The sequence below is a fragment of the Macaca mulatta genome, chromosome 11 (genome assembly GCF_049350105.2).
Source record: "Macaca mulatta isolate MMU2019108-1 chromosome 11, T2T-MMU8v2.0, whole genome shotgun sequence".
NCBI classification, from domain to species: domain Eukaryota; kingdom Metazoa; phylum Chordata; class Mammalia; order Primates; family Cercopithecidae; genus Macaca; species Macaca mulatta.
In genome coordinates, this window is record NC_133416.1 from 76,826,871 (window position 1) to 76,840,978 (window position 14,108).

General features: G+C 39.9%; 1 protein-coding gene across 3 annotated transcripts in view; it reads right to left on the reverse strand.

Moving 5' to 3' along the window:
- Positions 1-1,328, reverse strand: part of BEST3 (bestrophin 3) — a 47,573-nt gene extending 46,245 nt beyond the window's left edge. For all 3 annotated transcript variants that reach the window (XM_077954713.1, XM_077954712.1, XM_077954714.1), the window contains exon 1: positions 1,170-1,328. The gene's annotated coding sequence lies outside the window, so the exon portion shown is untranslated. The remainder of the gene's footprint in view (positions 1-1,169) is intronic.
- Positions 1,329-14,108: the final 12,780 nt, after the last annotated feature.

Here is a 14,108-nt window from a genome sequence, read left to right on the forward strand (position 1 = left end):
AGTAATATTAGACATCCTAAACTTGCCTTAACTGTTAAATATTATTTTTAGATTATATAGCCATTGGTCAATATGTATTTGAATGAACAAATGAGACAAACAAGGCCCTCATGGGAATGTAATTGATGGGGCACTTTTGGTGGGTTTGGTTGCATGTAGATGTCTCTCTAGTGGAGGTCCAAGTACATCGTTAGCACTCATTGCATTTCAAAAGGTAGCCAAAAAGTTGGGCCATAATGATAAATAAGAACGGTGCACTTTCCTCATGAAAGGTTGTACATAAACGCTTAGGGATGGTTCACATTCTCTTTTGAACTGAACAAAATGAGGTTATTATTTACCACTCTTTCTACTTGAGTCCATTTCATGAATGTGGTTAGGATGAGCACTGGGCCCCAAAGCCTTGTTTTCAGTGAGTTCTTTGGAATTCCACCACTTTTCACCAATACATTAAATATTCAGGTTTTGAAACAGACAGCGCAGAGCTAAATCCTGCTCAATTTCTGGCTAAGATAGAATATATGCAAATAAAATTAGATTTATTTAAAATCTTTTCTCAAAAGGATCTATGAGGAGAGTCTTATAGAGCTACTTAGACTGAAATCATGAAGCTTTTAGGTAGAATTGTACTAGACACAAAAAATAAATTCTGTAGCAGATTTCTTTTGTAAAGTAACCTACACCACACATTTTATCATAAACAAGAAAATGTTCTATCTTTACTCATTGTTGGAAAAACAATTCAACTCTGATTTGCCTATTTTCCCTAAGGAAATGAAACTCTGGAGCTACGTTTACAGCATTTTCTAAAATCACAAACTTAGCTTTCAACATTACGGATTTTAATAAAGAAGGGAGGGCCTTTTGGCATAAGTAAGTGGCATTACAAAAGGATGGGACTTATGCCACAAAACCGGTTTTATTTTTCCATCTTTACCTTGTCTATTTGTCTAGTGCGAATACAGCCAAAATTGGGAGAGGAGCAAAATACATTAAGCCCATTTCATAATGTGTTCTCATGGATTCCCAGTAATTTTAAGTAACAGTCCTTAAATAACTTTCCTTTCTTTCATTTAGTAGTTCACTCTTTTTAAGCTCTGCCAGGAAAATGAAAATCACAGCAAGTAGAGGTCGGAATTAAAATGCATAGGTTTACTCTGGGCACTAACCTATTTATTTGGTTTGGAGTCTCCGACAGGAAAGAGAATCTTCAAATTTGGGGCTCCCCCTGAAGAGGCGCCTTCAGGTCGGTGCTGCACGCCCGGTGTTACCCTTCGCTCGTGCACAGTCAGATTTTCTTTCTGTTCTCTGGCCACTGAGAGGACCCAGAGTGTGACAAGTACAGGGGTTAAATGTTTTTCCACTTGTGGAGGCCTGTTTATGCCAATTTACCCACTGATGACAGTTATAGCTGGGAACAAACAGAAGCGACAGCTGCTGATGCTGCTTTTTTCTAAGCTATAATTATAACTCCACCTGCCACCCCAAGTACCCCTTTGAATGAGAAGTCGGCAGTGACATGAAGGATGTTGGGCCATTTGTCTGTTAGATTCATTTTGACTCCACCCTGGGATCAAGGAAGAAAGGTTCATTTGGCCCTAAAGAGTTCAAAAAAGAGGCCCCAACACCCCCCCCCCACCAAAAAAAAGACAGTCTTTTTGTGCTTGAAATGAAGATTAAATTCTTAAAGCTGGGCTGGGACGCGGAGGCTCACACCTGTAATCCTAGCACTTTGGGAGGCCGAGGCAGGCAGATCACCTGAGATCAGGAGTTCGAGACCAGCCTGGCCAATATGGTGAAACCCCGTCGCTACTAAAAATACAAAAATTAGCTGGGCCTGGTGGTGGGCTCCTATAATCCCACCTACTCGGGAGGTTAAGGATGGAGAATCACTGGAACCCAGGAAGTGGAGGCTGCAGCGATCTGAGATCATACCACTGTACTCTAGCCTGGGCAGAGAGAGAGACTCTGCCTCAAAAACAAACAAAAAAATTCTTATGAAGCCAAAACTGGAGCAGACAAGAATATAAACAGGATTTTTGCCCACTTGAGAGGTATTGAAAATGTTCTTCAATTAAAAGCAACAATTATGTGTTAGTGTGTGTGGTGTGTGTTCGTGTGTTAGAAGAGCACATAGAGAATCATGATATATTGATGGCTTAGTGTAGTGGGAAATAATAACACATGGATTCATCACTTTTTTTTTTTTTTGAGATAGAGTCTCGCTCTGTCTCCCAGGCTGGAGTGCAGTGGCATGATCTTGGCTCACTGCAACCTCGCCTCCCGGGTTCAAGAGATTTTCCTGCCTCAGCCTCCCGAGTAGCTGGGATTACAGGTGCACACCATCACACCTGGCTAAGTTTTTATATTTTTGTTGAGATGGGGCTTTACCATGTTGGACAGGCTGGTCTCGAACTCCTGACCTCAAGTGATCCGCCTGCCTCAGCATCCCAAAGTGCTGGGATTACAGGCGTGAGCCAACGCACCTGGCTAGATTCATCACATTTGTTATCCTTCCATGGTCAGCTAGGAAATTTTTTCTTTTTTTTTTTGAGACAGAGCTTTGCTCTTGTTGCCCAGGCTGGAGTACAATGGTGCCGATCACGGTGCACTGCAACTTCCGCCTCCCGGGTTCAAGCAATTCTCCTGCCTCAGCCTCCTGAATAGCTGGAATTACAGGCATGCGCCACCATGACCAGCTAATTTTGTATTTTTAGTAGAGACAGGGTTTCTCCATGTTGGTCAGGCTGGTCTCGAACCCCCGGTCTCAGGTGACATGTGTGCCTAGGCCTCCCAAAGTGCTGGGATAACAGGCATGAGCCACCACACCCTGCCCATATTTATTTCCTTCCTTCCTTCCTTCCTTCCTTCCTTCCTTCCTTCCTTCCTTTCTTTTTTTTTTTTTTTTGAGACAGAGTCTCACTCTGTCGCTTAGGCTGGAGTGCAGTGGCGCAATCTTGGCTCATTGCAACCTCTGCCTCCTGGGTTCATGCGATTCTCTTGCCTTAGCCTCCTGAGTAGCTGGGACTACAGGCATGTGCCACTACACCCAGCTAATTTTTGTATTTTCGGTACAGAGGGGGTTTCACTATATTGGTCAGGCTGGTCTTGAACTCCTGAGCTCGTGATCCGCCCTCCTCGACCTCCCAAAGTGCTGGGATTACAGGCGTGAGTCATTGCGCCCAGCCCCATATTTTCTTTCTTGAAAGAATTCACCAGCATTCTTTAAGTAATAAAATAAATAATTTCAGGGCCAATTCCTGGGACTTTTCCAACCTTCTAAAGTAACTTGTGCACCCTTGCATCTTAACTTAAAGAAAATGTATTTTTGTGGAGAAAGATATAGAAAAAAAAAATGCTTATTGTAAAATTAAGGTTACATATAATTAAATTTTTCTAAAACATTACATTTTATATGCATTTGGCTGGATTCTTTATCAAATTCTAGGTACCTTAGATTAGAGCAAAGCCAGGGTTGTAGGTATCTTTTTAATTTCTTGCTCCCATCCCTGTTCATAGTTCCAGTATGGAGCCCTGTGAATAATGAATATTTAGTATGTATTTGCTGTTTGATTATCCCTTACCTTCACTATTATAATTCTGTTGGTGACTTGAGGGAATTTGTGAACATTTAAGAGCATATATACAATGTTGCACATCTTATGTTGTGTTGCCATAAAAAGTGGTCTGATAAATCTGATGTTATATTTATAAAGGTTTGCAAGACAAATCAATGTTACTGAATCTCAGCAAATCTAAACCCAAATGTTTATGAAATAGGAACATTGGAGGTATTTTTGTAAAATTCTAACTCTTGCATCTCCTATTGGATGTGTGGTGGCCCTGACAGCTGGCATATTCCCAGCAGCCATGACTGCATAGCTAGGGGATCTGCCTCTGTGGAGCACTGTACGCACTCTTGGTTGGTTTCATTTCTAAACAGCGATAATTATGTTCCTCTCTCCCATTGGGTTGTTTTGAGGAATGACTAATTAATGGTTGGAGATAGCATTCTAAATGCAAATTAGTCAATAATGATCAGATTGAATGAACAAACTCCCATTGTTGAGCTCTGAATCTAGTGGTTATTTCTAACAGGTACTGAAAGAGGCCTTGTCGAAATAGCTCGACTTAGAGAAGCCACTAAAGCTTATTTCAAAATATCCAACAAACACCGGATTGCAAAGTTTAAGGCTCATATCACTTTTTAAAGCGAATTTTAAAGTTTCTTCATAGAAATATTTTTTTCCATATTCTAAAAGTAAACTATGATTATTAAAAAATAAAAAGGAAAACAACATATAAAGAAGAAAGTGGGGCTCTATCCTGCCACACTAGAGGGGTGGTATCATTTGGCATAAAGTTAATCTTGCTAGACTTTTGTGGAAAATATTTTAACCCTATAATCAATAGCAAACAATATGATAGACCCTTAGGCAATTTCAGGGCTCTATGAAATAACTGTACCAACCATATTTTCCCTTGACAGTAAACATCAAGTTATGTGATTTTGAGCACTCTGATTTTCAGCAGTCCAGAGAAGCACATTTGTCTTTGATTCCAGTAAACCTCCAGTGACAGGACAATTCATAGAAAAAAACAAGGGATCATTTCCACTTGGAATCCTGATATTCACCCATAGATGTCAAAATAAATCTCTTTGTTCCTTAAGGAAACAGGAAATAGTAACAAGTTTACACAGCCAATACCACCTTCTACTTGAGAATCAGCTATTTAAAAAGCCCCACATTCATTTTAAACTGATTTGACATGTCTCCACTGACATGAGAAATCTCTTGTCAAATTTCTTCTGAGTGGTTAGTTGAACATAAATCGTGTAGAGATAACACATGTATTCAAATATTAACCAAAGACCAGATGTTGTATTTTGGAGGATTTGATTCTGAACCTAAGACTTTCGGACATTATTAAGCGGGCAATCAATCAATGTTTTTGATGGGAAAAGGGTTTGAAAAAATCCGTGCTGCAGGAAGGGGAGTCTCTGGGAAGAGTGTGTGATGAATTGGAGTGAGTAGGGACTATAGAAGGGGAATCAATTTGAAGGTTATTTTGGTTGTTCTGGGATAAACTGGAATGGTGGGTGGGTGGGTGGAAAGCAGAGGAAGGATAGTGGGAAAGAGCCCAGGAGATAGCTACCACTGCAGGGAGGGGAAGAAAAGTAGGGGGAGGCAAGAGGAGGAGGAGGAGGAAAAGGAGGAAGAAGAGGAGGAGTCAAGAGGAGGAGGAGGAGGAGGAGGAAAGAGAAGTATCATATGACCCTTCCTTTGTCCTTTGAGCCTGTTTGCTCACGAAGAACAAACATTATGGAACACGGTTCTCAAATTTGTTCAGGTATGTGGTTCTTGATAACATGCCATGAACTTTTGATATGTTTTATTTTATCCTGCAAATAAAAACATTCTACCAGCAAAAGTGGATGCAAAGTCAAGTTGCAAGTGGGAGCCCATGTGCCCATAAAAAATAAAGTTGCCGAATTAAGTATGATTAGTCTGGCCAGGCACAGTGGCTCACGCCTGTAATCCTAGTACTTTGGGAGGCTGAGGTGGGTAGATCACAAGGTCAGGAGATCGATACCAGCCTGGTCAATGTGGTGAAACCCCATCTCTACTGAAAATACAAAAAAACTAGCTGGGCGTGGTGGCACATGCTTGAAGTCCCAGCTACTAGGGAGGCTGAGGCAGGAGAATTGCTTGAACCCAGGAGGCAGAGGTTGCAGTGAGCTGAGATCGTGCCACTGCACTCCAGCCTGGGTGACACAGCAAGACTCCGTTAAAAAAAATATATATATATATGATTAGCCTGTGGTCAGTGGTCAGTTTTCCTGTTAATACTTCTTTCTGGTACTTATGTTGCTATGTGCTGGATTTCTCTAGAAAAAAGATAGCAAACAGTGCTAAAAGTTCAAGAAAAATTCAGAGTAAAACATAGAGAACAGTCTTCATTTTTTTTCCACAGCAGAATACATTGGTTCGGTTAGTTTCAGAACCAATTATAGTGATCGTTTTTTCCTACAGGTAAATTTTTACTTGCCCAGTTGGATGGTGAGCTTCTTGAGAACTCATGTCCTACTTTTTTTTTTTTTTTTTTCTATTTACTGGCTGCAACAATGGATCCAACAGCTGCATAACAAACACTGTTTGGGGTAAATCATGTGGCACACCAGGTGTGCAGAGGTTTCTGTACATGTCATTGGACATAGAACTCTGCCAAAAATCAAACCAAAGAGGGTGGAAAACCTCTTCAATTAATTTATTATCTTTGATTTCAGGGGCGATATAGTGAACTCCTCAGACTAGAGAGACTATTTAGTTTTATTACAGCTGAAGCTGTAAGCTCGTAAGAGGCTGGATATTTGAGGAGTCATCATTACTTTCCTAGCACAGAGTAATTGCTAACTCAACAAAACAGAAATGCATTAGTTCAAATTTTGAAGGTTATCTTTTTCTAATGGAAGGTAAAGAAACTTTGTTCTATTTTAGAGATGAAAGCTTAGAGTCTAGAGTATTATTATTATGGTGCTGAATGTGTATCCTGTACTCTAGAATCGATGACTTTTTTTAAATGAATGCTATTACTCATCTCAAATACATTCCAGATTGCTAAAGAAAAAAATTTCAACATAGAATCAATTAAAAATCAGCTTAATTTTACAAGAAAAGGCACACAAATCCAAGAATATCGTTTATTCCAAACAGCTGTGAAATTCTGTTACTTTACCACTGTGATTGTAGAAGGTAGTGGAAATTATATTACTGTGTGGTTGTAAAGGGAAGATATAGGTAATAGCAATATTACCCATTGCTATATATATAAAATAGCATTTTCTATTTAGAAAAATGCTATGTATAAATATGTAAGCAATTCTAAAATACCTTTTCTCATGTAGTAAAATGCATGTGGAAATGAAAAACCCATGTTGGTTCTGGTTTTTTTTTTTTTTTTTTGAGACGGGGTCTCGCTCTGTTGCCCAGGCTGGAGTACAGTGGCACGATCTCGGCTCACTGCAAGCTCCGCCTCCCGGGTTCCAGTCATTCTCCTGCCTCAGCCCCCGAGTAGCTGGGGCTATAGGTGCACGCCATCACGCCTGGCTAATTTTTTGTATTTTTAGTAGACACGGGGTTTTACGGTGTCAACCAGGATGGGCTCGATCTCCTGACCTCGTGATCCGCCCACCTCAGCCTTCCAGAGTGCTGGGATTACAGGCGTGAGCCACCGTGCCCGGCTGGTTCTGGTTTTCTAATATGGTATATTGAGCATTCTTCAGATATCTTTTCAGTCCCTTAACATATAACAACTCCTTAATAGTGGTTACTGCTGGGGAGAGTAGTAGGTTTGGAGTAAGGGGGGGAAGAAAAAAACTTTAGTTTTTGCTCCATATAATTTTATATTTTAAAAAATAACATCTATATTTTAATATGTGATCATATTAAATAAATGCAATAAAAATCAGATTTGATGCCACTTCCAAATTCATACCTCCAGCTCAGATCTTCCACCCAACTCCAGACTTACCTTAATATTTCCATAAACATCTCAAACCCAACATGCCCAAAATGGAACTCCTGGCCTTTTCCCACAAACATGCTCCATCTGTAAGCTTTCCCGTCTCTGCTGATGAACATTCCTTCCTTCCAAAAGATCTACAGCCTTGAAGTCATCTTCAGCTCCTCTTTTTCTCTCACACTGCAATCCAATCTTTCAGCAACTCTTACTGGCTCCACCTTGAAAATATACTCAGAATCTGTCATCTCACTATCGCAGAGATAGGGAGCTACCTCTACTGCCCCTACCTCTTCAGAACCTGCATCGTGGTTCTCCTGGGTCACTCCAGCAGCTTCCTACAGGTCTCCCAGTGTCTGCGCTTGCTCCCTGCAGTCTGTTCTAACACAAAGGCAGAAAAATCTTATTATTATTATTATTTTTTGAAACGGAGTCTCGCTCTGTCACCCAGGCTGGAGTGCAGTGGCCGGATCTCAGCTCACTGCAAGCTCCGCCTCCCGGGTTCACGCCATTCTCCTGCCTCAGCCTCCCGAGTAGCTGGGACTACAGGCGCCCACCACCACGCCCGGCTAGTTTTTTGTATTTTTTAGTAGAGACGGGGTTTCACTGTGTTAGCCAGGATGGTCTCGATCTCCTGACCTCGTGATCCGCCCGTCTTGGCCTCCCAAAGTGCTGGGATTACAGGCTTGAGCCACCGCGCCCGGCCCGAAAAATCTTATTAAAAGACAAGCCAAGTCATGCCACGTCTCCCTTCTTGTCACAGAGGAGTGACAAGCCATGTCACTCCTCTGCTCAAAAGCCCTCATTCACTCCTTGGTCTTCTCAGAGTAAAAGCCTAAGTCCTTCAATGGCAGCTAAGGTCTTCCATGATCTGCTCTCATTTCTTCCCTGGTCTCATTTCCTATTACTTCCACCTGTGGACTCATCTGTAGCTGCATTTGTCTCCTTTCTTTCCTCGAACACACAGGCATGTCCCCAGCCTCAGTAGTGGTGAATCTACCTGCTTGAAATGTTCTTTCTCCAGGTATCTGAGACACTGTCTCCCTTACCTCTTTCAAGCTTTTGCTCAGGTATCTTCTCAATAAGCTGATGACTCTACCTAAAACTTCGTACTGCCCTGCACACCTCCCTCCCCACAGCACTCCTGATGCCCTTACCCGGCTTCACTTGTGCTCTTTCTGCACACCTTTCTCCTTTGTATATATCATGTAATTGACACATTTGTTGTGTTTATTGTCTTTTTCTCCCTACAAGAATGGGAGTTCCACAAGGGCAGGGAGCTGGCTGTTTTGTTCACTGATGAAAACGAAGTGCCTTGAATAGTGCCTACTTCAAGAAATATTTACTGAATGAAAATTTAAAAACAGCCTAGAAGGGTTTCCACTATTTCTCATATAAGAATGCCAGTGTCGTGAGGACCAGTTTCATGAGTATTTTGTTAATTTATATCCAATGCCCGGCAAAGTATCTGCCATTAGTAGGCACTTAATGTTTGTGAAAGGAATAAATGAGGATGTATTTTTTTATTCAGATGTTTAGCCCATCTTTTTAGTATAAATTTTCTGTTTACTTATTTATTTTTTTTTAGATGGAGTTTCTCTCTTGTTGCCCAGGCTGGAGTGCAATGACTCGAACTCTGCTTGCTGCAACCTCGACCTCCCAGGTTCAAGCGATTCTCCTACCTCAGCCTCCCAAGTAGCTGGGATTATAGGCACCCACAACCACACCTGGCTAATTTTTGTATTTTTAGTAGAGATGGGGGTTTCACCATGTTGGCCAGGCTGGTGTCAAACTCCTGATCTCAGATGATCTGCCTGCTTCGGCCTCCCAAAGTGCTGGAATTACAGGCGTGAGCCACTACACCTGGCAACATAAGTGATATTTATTGAATATATATTTTTAAATCCCAGCATTTTTCCTCTGGAGATGTGGGTTTTACAGCATTCCAGAAAGCTAAAGACAGGCATTATTCAGGGACTTCTGAGTACCAACTTCGCATTCTGTCTGCACTGTGGAATGCTTCATCTGCATTCTGTGTGGTTACCTCTCTTCCGAGTTTCTGTATCCTTAGCTACTTAAATCAGAAACTTAGAGTGAGGATGTGAGTGGCCTCTTGTAGTCAATCCATCTGAAACACGGCCTCTCATCTCTTCTCTTTTTTTTTTTTTTTACTGACTTCAAGGAGATTTAGACTAGACTACTGCACATTAAATAGCAATATAATATTTGAATGGATAGAGGCAGAAATAAGTTGATTCCTTCCACCTCCTGTTGACTACTCCATAATATCATTATGTTACAGGCATTGGACTGGGCACTCACATGGTAAGTGATAAATGCATTGAACACTCCTTAATATAGCAGTAAGCAATAATAATGAAAGGATGAATACAGTAAATGTTCTTTGATGATGGTCTAGGTGGTGGCAATGTCATTCTTGTGGCTCATAAGATGCCTCAGGGTTCTTGGCCTTGAATGCCCTTCTAGGATAGGAGAGTTTTGGTGAAGATTAAATTATAAAGGTCCTTTAGTGGAATTTGACTGACTACATTCCAACATAAGAGTAATAGTATATAAAAGATATGAATGTTCAGATCCACTGTTAAGGTGGTATCTCAGAGCACATTCTGATATGTTTTAATATTTCTGTGAGAGAAAAATGGAAGTAAATTGAAAATTGAGTATACCTCATCTTCCCATACCTAGTAGTTTGGAGATGACTTGTGTTCTCGCTCATCCTGTTTTTTTCTCACAGGTACATAATTAGATTAAATTAAAAACACAAAAATGAGTTGTGTAAAGGATACTCACAGGACTCAGCTTCTACTAGAGCTCATGGCATTCTATCAGAACATTTAACCCTGCCTTTAGGAACATAAATATCTGTTTGAGTGCTGACAGGGCTACTTTCTTTAGCATAGCATTATGTTGTTATAAGAAGACAAAAGAAAAAGGTAAGTTGTATACATGTTTCCATTTCCTTAAAGTGAAAAACCAGGTGGTTGTGTCTCTTGGGCTTCCCTTCTCCAAGCCCTTGTAGAAAGAGTTTGTTTTTACATTTGTCGTTAGAGTAAGACAGCCAGGATTGTTCCTTGCTAACTTCATTAATAACTAACAAAATTTCATATGACTTTACCTTTTGAACCAGCAATTAGGTTTCCAGGAATCCACCTAAAGCACACTTCCAATAATAAAAAAATGCATTTGCACCAAGTTATTAACAGCAGCATTGTTTGTAACTGAAAAATGCTGGCAAAAATCTAAATGCCCCTACACAGGAGAGTGGTTGAATAAACTATAGTACATCCACAAAATGGAGTACTACGCAGCTGCAAAAGGGAAAAAGAAGGATCTTTATGAATTGGTGTGGAGTGATTTCCAGGGTATATTGGTGGGTGAAAAAAGTATAAAATAAAACCTATGTCAATAAACATGGGAAAAGATGTTCAACATTATTAATCATTAGGTAAATGCAAATCAAAATGACAATGCAATACCACATCTACCCACTAGGATGGCTATAAACAAACAAACAAAACAGAAAATAACAAGTCTTAGTGAGAACGTGGAGAAAAAGGAATCCTGTACATTGCTGGTAAAACTGTAAAATGGTATAGCTACTGTGGAAAATGGTTTGGTGGCTCCTCAGAAAGTTAAATAGAATTATCATATGACCCTAGCAATTCTACTCCTAGGTATATACCCCAAAATATTGAAGACAGATATCCAAAGATGCATATATAATGTTCATAACAGCACTATTCACAATAGCCAAAAGGTAGAAACAGCCCAAATGGCCATCAACTGATAGAAAGATAAACAAAATGTAGTATATCCATTCAATGGAATATTATTCAGCCATAAAAAGGAATGAAGTACTGACACATGCTACAATGTGAATGAACCTTGGAAACATTATGTTAAATGAAATATAAAAAGGTCACATATTATTATGATTCCATCTATATGAAATTACCCAGATAGGTGAATCCATAGAGACAGAAAACAGATTAGTCATTGCCAGGGCTATAGGTGGGGAGAAATGGGGAGTAACTACTTGATGAATATGGGGGATTCTTTTGATATATTTTTGAGAAAATGTTGTGGAACTAGAGATGTGGTGGCTGGAGAACATTGTGAATGTTCTAAATGTTACCAAATTGTACACTTTATTATTTTATTTATTTTTTGAGGCAGGCTCCCTCTGTCACCCAGGCTGGAGTGCAGTAGCGCAATCTCAGTTCACTGCAACCTCCGCCTCCTAGGTTTAAGCGATTCTTGTGTCTCAGCCTTCCAAGTAGCTGGAACTATAGGTGCATGCCACTATGGCTGGCTAATTTTTTGTATTTTTAGTAGAGACAGGGTTTCACCATGTTGTCCAGGCTGATCTCAAACTCCTGGCCTCAAGTGATTCACTTGCCTTGGCTTCCCAAAGTGCTGGGATTATAGACATGAGCCACCGTGCCCAGCCTGAATTGTACACTTCAAAATAGTGAATTTTATGTTATGCAAACTGAACCTCAAAAGAGAGAGAGAATATCGGTAGTGTATTACCTTTCATGGAAGAATAAAATGTGAGATAAAATATGCATGTATCTGCTCACTTGTGGAAAATAACTTTTTACAAAAATAGATGTAGTGAGATTTGGATATTCAGGGTTTGAGAATGAGAAGGAAAGAACAAGTGGAATGGGGTAGTGGTTGCAGGGTGACATTGACTTGATAAACTTCTTGTATAACTCTGACTCTTAGAACCAGGAAATGAACCACATAGTGCCTCCTAACCTAATAATTAAAATCTACGGGATATGGGAGGAGGCCAATTAGAATACAAAGAGTAACAAGTGGATCTAACTGCATTACAAATGAATATCATAACCATACTTAAAGAGTTGGGGAAGAACCAACTAAGTTTGGAAAACAGTATTTTGACTATACAATATCAAGCTAAAGACATAAAGAACTGTACAAAAATACATACTCTAGTTAGTAAATTTGTTTCCACAGACAGAGGTATGGGTTAGCAACTCTGAGACTACTTTATGTATACATTAGGATTGAGCAAATAAGTAAAGGGTTCTTTGGAGAAATAATTGATTCCAGGAAATATATAAGAGGAGCCTGAACGTTTTGTGGTGCCGGAAACTAAGGAAGTACTAAAAAATGATAGAGTATGTCAAAATGACACAGGAACCATATTGAAGGAGGTCCCCGTGAAATTTGGGACAAGGTGTGCTAAAAAATGGATAATCATAGTAATGGATTATAACCCATAAAATAAAATAAATCCTCCTGAGTCCATACTGATATAAACAAGTAACTGAATAAGTAAATAAAGTAATGAAGTGAAGGGCCAGCTCTTCTTTAATAAATATAGAAGGAATGAACCACCCTGGTTAACACGGTGAAACCCCGTCTCTACTAAAAAATACAAAAAATTAGCCAGGTGTGGTGGCGGGCACCTGTAGTCCCATCTACTTGAGAGGCTGAGGCAGGAGAAAGGCGTGAACCCTGGAGGTGGAGCTTGCAGTGAGCGGAGATCGCCCACTGCACTCCATCCTGGGTGACAGAGTGAGACTCTGTCTCAAAATATAAAAATAAATAAATAAATAAATAAAATAAAATAAAACAAATATAGAAGGCATGATGGAAATAGAAAGTCACTATTAGCAAAAACAAGAATCAATATACACTGACAGTAGTGAGAGAAGTTGTGTTAAGAAACAGGGCATTTGCATGACCTCAAAGTATCTCCCCGTAAGATACTTTTAATTACAAAGGGAAAAGCAGTAGCCTTATAGAGATGAAACCTGTCAACTATCACAGACCAAAGTTAAGTCAAGTGACCAAAGTTAACTTCACCAGTAACACCATATTGACATCAGGGATTCTTAACATGATGTGCTGAGAAGGGCACAACATTACTTCTGTGATAGTCTTGCCCGAAATGCATAACCTCAATTTCATCATAAGGAAACATCAGACAAGCATACATTGAGAGACATTCTGCAAAATAATTGACTAGTACTCTTCAAAAGTGTCAAGGTAATAAAAGACAGACTGAGAAACTGTCACAGATTGGAGAAGACTAAGGAGCTGGGCCTTAGACCAGTTAGGGCATTAGGGTACAACTGTAACATTTGGATAAGGTCTGCAGATTAGTTAATAGAATTATCTCAATACTAACTTCCTGGTTTTGTTCATTGTATGGTGGTTAGGCAGGACGTTAATATTAGAGGAACTGGACAACAGGTATATGAGAACTCTGTATTGCTCTGCAACTTTTCTCTATGTCTAAAATTTTTCAAAATAAAAAATTAAGAACATAAAAAAGCCTTTTTCACTTAAACATTTTTTTGTTTGTTTTACTCACTTTGATTTTTGACTGGGCCCAGATTTTAAAAATATATTTAGAGTGACATCATTTACTTTTCCTTTCAGAATACTTTAATGGGATTAAGGAAGGAAATTGAGAACGTTTAGTTGCCTCTGGCCCTCTTCCTTCCTAGAGACAATATTCAATCCCAACAGGGAAATGGTGGGGCAGTAGGTGGGTGGAGGATTCAGGGTGGATCCAGTGGGATGGA